Here is a 9379-nt window from a genome sequence, read left to right as displayed (position 1 = left end):
GGCAGGAACAGTGGTTTTATTATCCAACGTCACCTCTGCCAGGTTGGGTCAGATACTGCAGTGGAGCTGTCTTCACTTGGCACTTAACATAGGGAGAGGGAGGAAAAACAGATACACAGCTGAGGGAAGTAGAGGGAGTGACACGCAGGTGGAGAGTTTATCCCTCTGCTGCACAATCTGTAGGGGCGAAGGTTCAGGCTTCCAGCCCAGCAAATTGTGTAAAATATTTGTGTTTATGCGGGATTGTGTCTGCATAGATGAAGTGTGTCTGAGTAGTGTTTGCTGCAGCTCCACTTGATGAACGATGCGTCACTGTGGCTGTGGGCTTTCTGGGAAGAAATGGTTGACCAGACACAGCACGCCAATGCAAGAATGCCAGGCCTGGTCTCTACCGCTGGCTCGGAGGAGCCACAATCGATCCTGACAGCTCAGTGTGTCACCAGGTCACACTGCCACACTGTGGAACAAAAACAAAAAAACTCATTTCAATCAACTAAAGTGCACTTTTCTCTTTTAACCATTTTAAGGAGCAGAAGATTGCAATAAGAATTCCTGTTCTGCTTTGTTCTTTCTGTCAATCCAGGTGCATTCTTAGTAGTCCATTACCTCAAGTTTATTTTGTACTTTCTGCTACAGCTACAAAGATGATGCCATCCTAACCAGATAGAAAATGATCTGTAAGAATGACTGTCTGATTTAGTTGCTTTAGACATTCCTTCTGTGCCTTTTTCCCGTCTGATGCAGTCGGGCAGCAAGAAACATGCTCCCCATCTGCACTGAGTAAATGGATGACCACAACTCTTACAACTGTTTCACTTCACAATATCTGCCAGACCAGTCTTTGTTTCAAAATCTAAAAAGTCTTTCATAGCTTAATAATTAAAAAATAATAAGCAGCATATTTGGTATGCTGTAGAGATCATGTCGGTCTAGGGGCTTGGGAATATTTTGGTTTCCTACCAGAGGATCTGTAAGAAAAGGCTACAGTAAGGCAAGTCTACGCATTTTGCTTTGAATGCTGCCTCTGCAAGCCAGACCTGGACCCATGAATACATGGATGGATGAAGAATAAGAAAAATTAAAGTTCACAGTTCTCTAAATGCAGCTTATTTGCTCATATTTAAAGATGCATTGCTAGACGTCAGTATTTTGCAGATTGCTGTCAGCTGAGGTTTATTTTCTTATCCTTTCCAATTCACATGCACAATCCAAGCATGTTTTTGTGCTCACTTTATTTTTACTTATTTCAACAACATATCAACTTTTAAGGTCCCAGTATAACTACCGCAATGGTCGCTTCGCTCGTCTCACAGTCACCAAATCAAGATTTGCATCCCATGGCCGACGCGCACAGATCGACACATGAGGTGATGTCAAAATCAGCAAGCATAATGGTCTCACTAGCAATAAATCAGGAAATAAAAATGAAAAAAAAAAAAAACTCCAGATATGTGCCAATAAAATATTTTGCAGCATTTTAAGTTTTTACACCTGAATGACCTCAAAAACTCTGATCACCGTTCATCTTCAGTGAGTGTACGCTCTCAGCCCACTGTGAGCTGTCTATATACCAGATGTCCACATCGACTTATTCTAGAAAAGGCTGTAAAACTTTGTGAATGGAGTCCAGTACGAGACGATGAATCAGTGAAGCTCATTTATATCCGATGACATGGATACTCAGGTGAGTTGTTGATATCTTTAACTTCTCTGTCAGTAAGTGCTGCTGTTTATGCCACTATTAGCCTCAGCTAATTAAACGTTCCTTGAAGTGGATGTGACATTTGTGGACATTTTTGGAAATAAACTCTCATATTATGTGAAAATGTAAACAAACTGTTTATCATGCTTGAGCCTAACATCAGCTGGCATAATGTTAGCTTATAACCAGCTGTTGTTCTTGTTTAACTGGCTTAATATCAACTGTCTCGAGACAGAAGGGTTGCATGTCTAACCTGGTGACAGTACGCAACTGCAATAATATTATATATATGTATCTGGCTGATCTCTACTGCACACATATAACAAGATTTGGCAGAAATACCACGTCCATCTCGCTCACCTTATTCAAGATAGAGGAGCAACATGCAAACTTCCACAAACCCACTCATATGTATTTTGAACTGATTAATTACTCAGCTTGGTGATATTGGATCAGGTTTCTGGAAGGTGTAATTACACAATATTCAATATATATATTTGAGTACAGCGATTTCGCTCATAAAATATCCTTAAAAACGACTGAGTGTACCTTTGATATTTCATATTTTAAAAAATAATTACAGCCATTATGTATTGAATCTTTAAACTCATGAGAGAAATATTAAAGAAAGCAGAAACTGAGTCAATATTTAGACTTTGAGAACAAGCTAGTTTTGGGAAACTTATCAGAATGCAATACAGCAGCATAGAAATCACAGAATGTTATGGCCCTCGTATATAAATGCTGGTTTTGTTGTGCTCCTGTTCCCTTATTTCCATCTACGTTCCCTTTTCACTGTCCTACTGTTGAATGTCAGGCTACAGTGTTACATTTAATTACATCCCGTTTTGCTTTTTTCTTGTCTTTTTGAGGTTTTTAGCTCCTGCCCCCCACCTGCGTTTATCTTGTCTTAGTTATTACATTAAAGTTATAAAGTATATAAAGTTATTACATTAAGACATTATGCACCAGTGTTTCCACTGTGTTTGCCATTTTAATTACACACATCAAACAAGCAGCAGCCGACTGTTTAGTTGACAGTAACTAGATGGCTGTCACCTTCAGCCATTACAGCCAGCTGGGATATGCTGCTCTGGGTTTTTGTTTTGATTTTATCTTGCTCCTGAAGTGTGTTGCAATTATAGTTACAGCCAGTGAGGGTAACCTAGAGGAATACCAGCATTTTACAGGCAAAACTGGCTTTATTAAAACAAAACAATATTAATATTTTTCATTTGAGCTTTGAGTCAGAGCACTATAAAGCTGCAAACAATTAAATGAAAGTAGGGATTTCTGTTTGGAAGGAGCTTTAAATTCACTACAAAAAGCCTGTGGTTGATATCATTGATTTATAATCAGTGGTATACCGCTTTTAGATGAATTTCAGACTCCAACCCTCCCTCCCCCCACCCTCCTCATCTGACTTTCTGACCTCGACCTACTGCCCTGCTGCCCTCCTGCAGACCTGATGGAAAATCTCTCTAAATGCCCTAAACTTGGACCTTTTAGCAGTTTGTAAGAAGTCACATGAAGCAGGATTGTCACACCTGATTTGATTCTTGAAGCTAAACTCAAAGATCTCCTTACATTATGGTGGTTGTCAAAGGGGGAGGGTTGTCAAAGGGGGTGTATCTGTGCTGAGCAGCATCAGAAGGTGAACCAGCCAGATTAAACCTCAGAATAGCAGCTCAGTGTTCCTAGAATAGAGCTCATCTTCCTCCGAGACTAACAGCTCATTACCACAGGAATGCCTCCAAGGACCCACCCCAACCACCTCACCCTGCCTTCATCACCAAACCCCCACCCAACAAAATGACCTGTTGTTGGGTGGAGCATCCGCATTGTGACGTGTTTCTGTATGAATACACCTCCACCTCCCCTTCACCACTATTATCAGTAATCTTAAGTAACTCCCGTTCCTCCTACTTTTGTATTCCGCCTTTCTCTCTATAAAGATAGCTGCCACCCTTATCTCAGACACATGACTCTTCTGTCTTTCACCAGAATCCCCGACAACCACACACACACACACACACACTCCCCTCCTTTGCCTCCGCTCCCCTCTGTCCCTTTGCAGGGTGGCTCTTGTCGACACCTTTCCTGATTTGGAAGCTTTTGATGAGAATTCCCCACCTCAATCTCTTCTGTTTCCCTACTTAACCCTCCCTGGGGCTCCTTAGATCTGCACACACTGACGCAGACACACACAAAAATGACTGGATCATGCCCAGTGCGTTGGCACGTACTGGAACATGAGCGTGCACACACACTTCGTTATAGCCTTAATGAGGTCTCATCATGTCTTTTACTCTCTCTCTCTCTCTCTGTCCTCTTCCCTCTCCCTCTTCTCTTAGCCCAGTGTCATAATTTTTATTCTGCTGCTCTACTGAGATGTCAAATTAAAACATTAGCTGAGACAACCATTTGAGCTCCTGAAAGACTTTAAATTAACATAACAAACTGGGTACTCTTTTGTCAGACTCACAGACTTTTAAAGACACAAACAAACTCTGGCAGACTGACTAGCTCTCCCTATGAATGCAAACGATGTTATTTTATGTCTGGTTTGCCCCAACAATGTTTGTGCAAGGACACGCATTAATAAGGGTGTGAGTCTTCAGTGTGTGCATGTGTGCCTAACTGGGCAACCCCAAACCCCATAGATGGCCTCGGTGATATGGATGTTAGAGCAGTAATAAAGGGCATCCTTATAAAGGAAAGGGCCATGATGTGGAGGAGAATGCCTCATCATGAAGAAGTGGTTTTTCATGATTGATATGAATGCCTTGGCATACAAAAAGTACACTACAAGCATCATGGGTCACACCTGCCATCTGCTGCATCTCAGTCTCATTATTTGAACAGCCATGTCTGAGTGTGGACGTTAGTATGTCCTCTAACTTAAGGGTTTTAGAACAGAGTGTGGAGTCAGCATAGGTTGGTCTTATCCACACACTCCAAGGTAAAATATAGTTTTTATTAGTAAGTTTTTAGTTATTCTTTACTGTGGCTGTATGTTTAATTACATTTGTTTCCATGTAGTCTGGGCAAGGTGTCTCGTCTGCCCGTCCTGCTTACATGTGTCCCTGGTCTATCGTGTGTGTCCATGTGTTTCTGTAGCCCGTCATGTCTTGTTCCTTCTTTCCCATATCCCCTGTGTTTAAATCTTCCCCTCTCTCTCGTTCTCCCTCACTCCCTCTTTCTGTCTCTTGTGTCAAGCTTGCGTGTCCCAGTTTATGTCCCTCCATGTTTCCTGTTTTATTTTGAAAGTCTTGTGTCTCCATGTTCAGTGTGTGCAGTTTTGTATCTCCCTGTGGCATCATGTTCATTTGCGTCAGCTCTGTTCCCCATGTGTTTCCACTTCCCTCATTAACCTTCTGCGTATTTAAGTCCTCTGTTTCTCTTTGTTCATTGTTCGGTCGTCTATTTAATCTCGCTTAATGTCTATGGATAGTTTTCATGTCTTCACGCCCCTGTTCATGTTCATACTTTTGTCATAGTTTTCATGTCTAGCTCTGACTGTTTGCAGTTTGGTTTAGCTTTTGTTCTTTGACTTAGTTCCTTAAGTCCTTTTGTTTTCTATGTTTTGCTATCAGCCTAAATAAACATCTCGCTTTTTGTTACACTTCAGTTTTGTTTCCTGTGCGTCTGCTTTTGGGTCTGCTCCTCAAACACACCAGCTGCTAAGCTGTAACAATAAGACTTCCTATTTAGCATGAGATGTGCTTGGGCAGTTTGAATTGACTGTGAATTTATTTAATTTAATGATATTTAATAATTCTAAACATTAAAACATTTTTTAAATATAGCGAGCACACATAGAAAGATTCAGACAATCGGAGTAACTGGGAATTTTCAGTTAACATATTAGTAATGTAGTGGATTGACATGAATGTTTTGCCAAGAAAATATCCTCCAGAATATTATAACAGCGCCAGTGGCCTGAATGGCTGATACAAGGCATGATGACTCCATTTTTTCATGTTGTTTACACCAAATTCTGGCCTTACTATCTGAATATTGCCACAGAAATTGAGATCCTTCAGACCAGGCAGTTTTTTTCCTTTCCCTTTGTCTAATTTTGGTGAGTACGCCTGGTGTGTTTTTAAGCAGATGTACCCACACTAACAAAGTAGTTGGTGTGTGTGTGTATATACAGATACAATGGTATATGCTCATATTACACATGGCATGATAAGTTTCAAATATTGAGGTCGGCACATGTGCAAGTATGAACTGTGTTCTCTCAACACAGTGGTGGGAGCTGGAAACAGCACCAAAGCCTCAGAAACTATTGCCTGAAGTGTAGGAAGGCTTACAACTACAGATTAAAACAAGAAATGACTTGAACAATAATGAAAAAAAAATCCAAAATCATGTAAAAGTATAAGCGTCTCAAGCACACTAGCTGAGTGTGTCCACTTTGTATTTTTCTTCATTGAGTGGGTCTGCACGAAAAGAAACACCCAACAGGGGTAAGCTGTTTAACCTCAGGGAATGTAACGCATTTATGCTTACCTTGCATTTTTGTCAAAACACAAATAAAAGACAGATTCTTACATGCCCTTTTCTCAGAAACTGCTGGCTTAGCACTTTGCGAAGGCTGGTTTAGTAGCTGGGCTTGTGTGATGGATAGCCTCTTGATCCTGTTCCAGGTAGAGGGGTAGTCCGACTGCTCCCAGGAGACACTGAAAATAGCCAAGTAGAAGCCCACTCAAATGAAACTGCACACTGGAGCTCAGAAGGTAAGAGTGAGATGGACAAACACAGCGCCGTTAGTCCAAGCTCTTGCATATCTGTCAGCACAGAATGGCTGAAACACCTGCGCAACACTCCTAATGTAAAGTTTTCTTATTAACCAGCAGTTTTCTGGTATCAAGGGAATACCGTCATGAACTCAGTACTTTTACTCCAACCCAATTTCCCCTTCTGTCCAAGTCCAAGTGGTGTGTTGATGAGTTTGACTGCAATGTTTATCACTTCCCAGGAGAACAAAGAGTACGCCCACAACAATCCACCTTGAACATGCTTACTGCTAACAACCTCCCTAAAGACGACGCACGTTCACCGCAGAAAGATGAGACAATTCAAGAAACACCCAAGAAGATATGGACTATTACATTATTTGCAAATCCGCCTTTATTTACTGTGATTAATGAGAAGGAGTTAATACCTACTTAAAACACAGAGAAAAACATTCACTTTCACTTCATGATCAAGTGATCAGACCTAGGGGTAAAAATCCTATGACCCAAAAACAAGATATAAAAAAAATTAAAGGAAAAAGGAAAAAGAAAGAAAAAAAAAAAAAGGAGGGTCAAATATCATACTGGAGGCTGCAGCTAAAAACAGCCCTTTATGGATCAATACAGGAGAGCAGAACAGAAGATGCAAGAAAAGGAAGAGAAGAAGTAGAAAAAAGAGGCGATGCAACTCTGCATTTCCTGCCATCCACATGAGCCTCCCTCTTTTCTGAAAGATGCCTTTCTATTGATCCAATATATGAACTCGCTCTCTCTTCCTCTCGCTCTGTGTGTGTGTGTCTGTTTTGTGAACCTAAAACCATCTACATAATCACATGGACACATGCCTCCGTGATGTAAATGATTCAATTTTAGGCCTAAAGGCACATATTAAAATTATGAAACGGTTAAGGTTAGCCAAGTATGATAGTATGGTAAAGGTCAGAATAAACCTCTGGATGAATTCAAATCAGTGCCATCTGAAGTCATGGATACATGACTGTCTGTGTGTGTGCACGCATGTAAGAGAGAGAGAGAGAGAGAGAGAGAGCAGATGCTTATATCTTTCGACAAGCCTGACTCAGCCAGTCTGAATCTAAAGTATGTTTGGAGTTTGTTTTTTGGCAATGAACTTCACTAGAAACCCAACAGCTTCACAAGCAAATTCAAATTTCTTCCCTACTAGAAATGTAATGTTCAACCGTAAGTGGTATTATTGCAAAGTGGAAGCATAACAACTCAGCTACAAAGTGGCAGATGAAAGTCACAGAGAGGGGTCGCTGAGTGCTGAGGCACATAGTACCAACGCTCTGCTGACTCACTAACTGCAGAGCTCCAAACATCTGGCAATAACATCAGAGCAAAAACTGTGAGCCTCGAGTTCCATGGCATGCATATCCATGGCTGAACGGCTGCATGTAAGCTTTGCATTTCCAACCACAACATATCGGATAAAGTGGTGCAAAACATGCTGCCACTGGACTCTGGATCAGAGGAAACCTGTTCTGTGGAGTGATGAATTATGCTTCTCTCTCTGCCAGTCTGATAGACAAGTTTGTGTTTGGTGAATGGCAGGAGAATAGGACCTGCCTGGTTGCAGTGTGCCAGCTGTAAAGCCTGAGGTATGGGGTTGCTCTGAACCAACACTGCAAAATCAATCTGTATGCCTGCCCTTACTAAGGCAATTTGGATAATTCTGTGCTTCCAAATTTGTGGGAACAGTTTGAGAAAGGCCCTTTTTTTATTTCTTACTGTGCCTATTGCACAACGCAAGGTTCATAAAGGAATGGTTGGATGAGTTTAGTGTGGAAGAACTTGACCGGCATGCACAGAGCCCTGACACAAACTAGAACAGATTTCAAACCAGATCCTCTCACCCAACATCAGCGTCTAACCTCACAAATGCTCTTCTGGGTGAACGTCCAAACTTCCAAGAGACACACTCCAAAATCTTGCAGAAAGTATTCATAGGACAGTAGAAGTGGATATAGCTGCAAAGGGGGAAACCATCTGCGTATTAATGCCTATGGATTTAGAAAGGGGTGCAATTTAAGCTCCCATAGCTGTAATATGTAGATGGTCCAATACTTTTTACCACAGGTAAGTAGAAGAATGTCTCCCTACAAGGTGGAGACATGAACATGATATGAACTCCTGTCATAAATTTTAAGTCATGTTAAACTTGGCTTGTTGGCCTTTTTACAGAAAAGGAGATGAGTTCTTCTGCGATGAGAGAGATAACTCGTGACTGCAGGCAACAGTGCTAATGGATTTAGGACAGTGAGTGCCTTCGCAGTGGAAAGCATTTGCATGCTGGAGCGAATTGTAGTGTAAGTTACATCTACTGTATTCTTATATTCTCCACCCACCTACTGTTCAGCAAACACACCAAAGGAAATTAAAAAACCCAACAACAAATAAAAAATAACCACAAAAAATACAACAAAAAAACGAGTTGACGGTAACTATTCATCAATCAGGTATAAGATTATGACAACCTGCCTAATACTCTGCAGGCAGGTGGTCCCCCTTTTGCCTGGAGGCATACAGTAGACGCTGCCCCCTTGATGCATCATTAGTTGTCATAACCTTGTCACAAAGGAGAAAATAATTTAAGAAAATCTGGCAAAATATCTTAGAAAAGTGTACTTTACCACCTTAAATGAGATTAATGCATCGATCATTTTAACTCCTAGTTACAATTGCACAAAATTAGATCCCCAATCAATGCTTGAATTTAGTGGCAGATGACGATTTATAACTGATACATAATATACACCGATCAGTTTTATAACATTATGAGCAAAAGAAGTTCCCCCTTTTTCTGCCAAAACAGCCCTGATTCGTCAAAGCATGGACAAAGCGTGGTCTCCATGGACTGGTCTTGTTTGTCCACATATGTTCGATTGGACTGAGAAATGAGGAATTTGGAGTC

The sequence above is a fragment of the Pundamilia nyererei genome, unplaced genomic scaffold (assembly GCF_000239375.1).
Source record: "Pundamilia nyererei isolate P.nyererei 1_Seehausen unplaced genomic scaffold, PunNye1.0 scaffold00046, whole genome shotgun sequence".
NCBI classification, from domain to species: Eukaryota; Metazoa; Chordata; class Actinopteri; order Cichliformes; family Cichlidae; genus Pundamilia; species Pundamilia nyererei.
The sequence above is the reverse complement of the archived record's forward strand: the minus strand, read 5'-3'. Positions refer to the sequence as shown.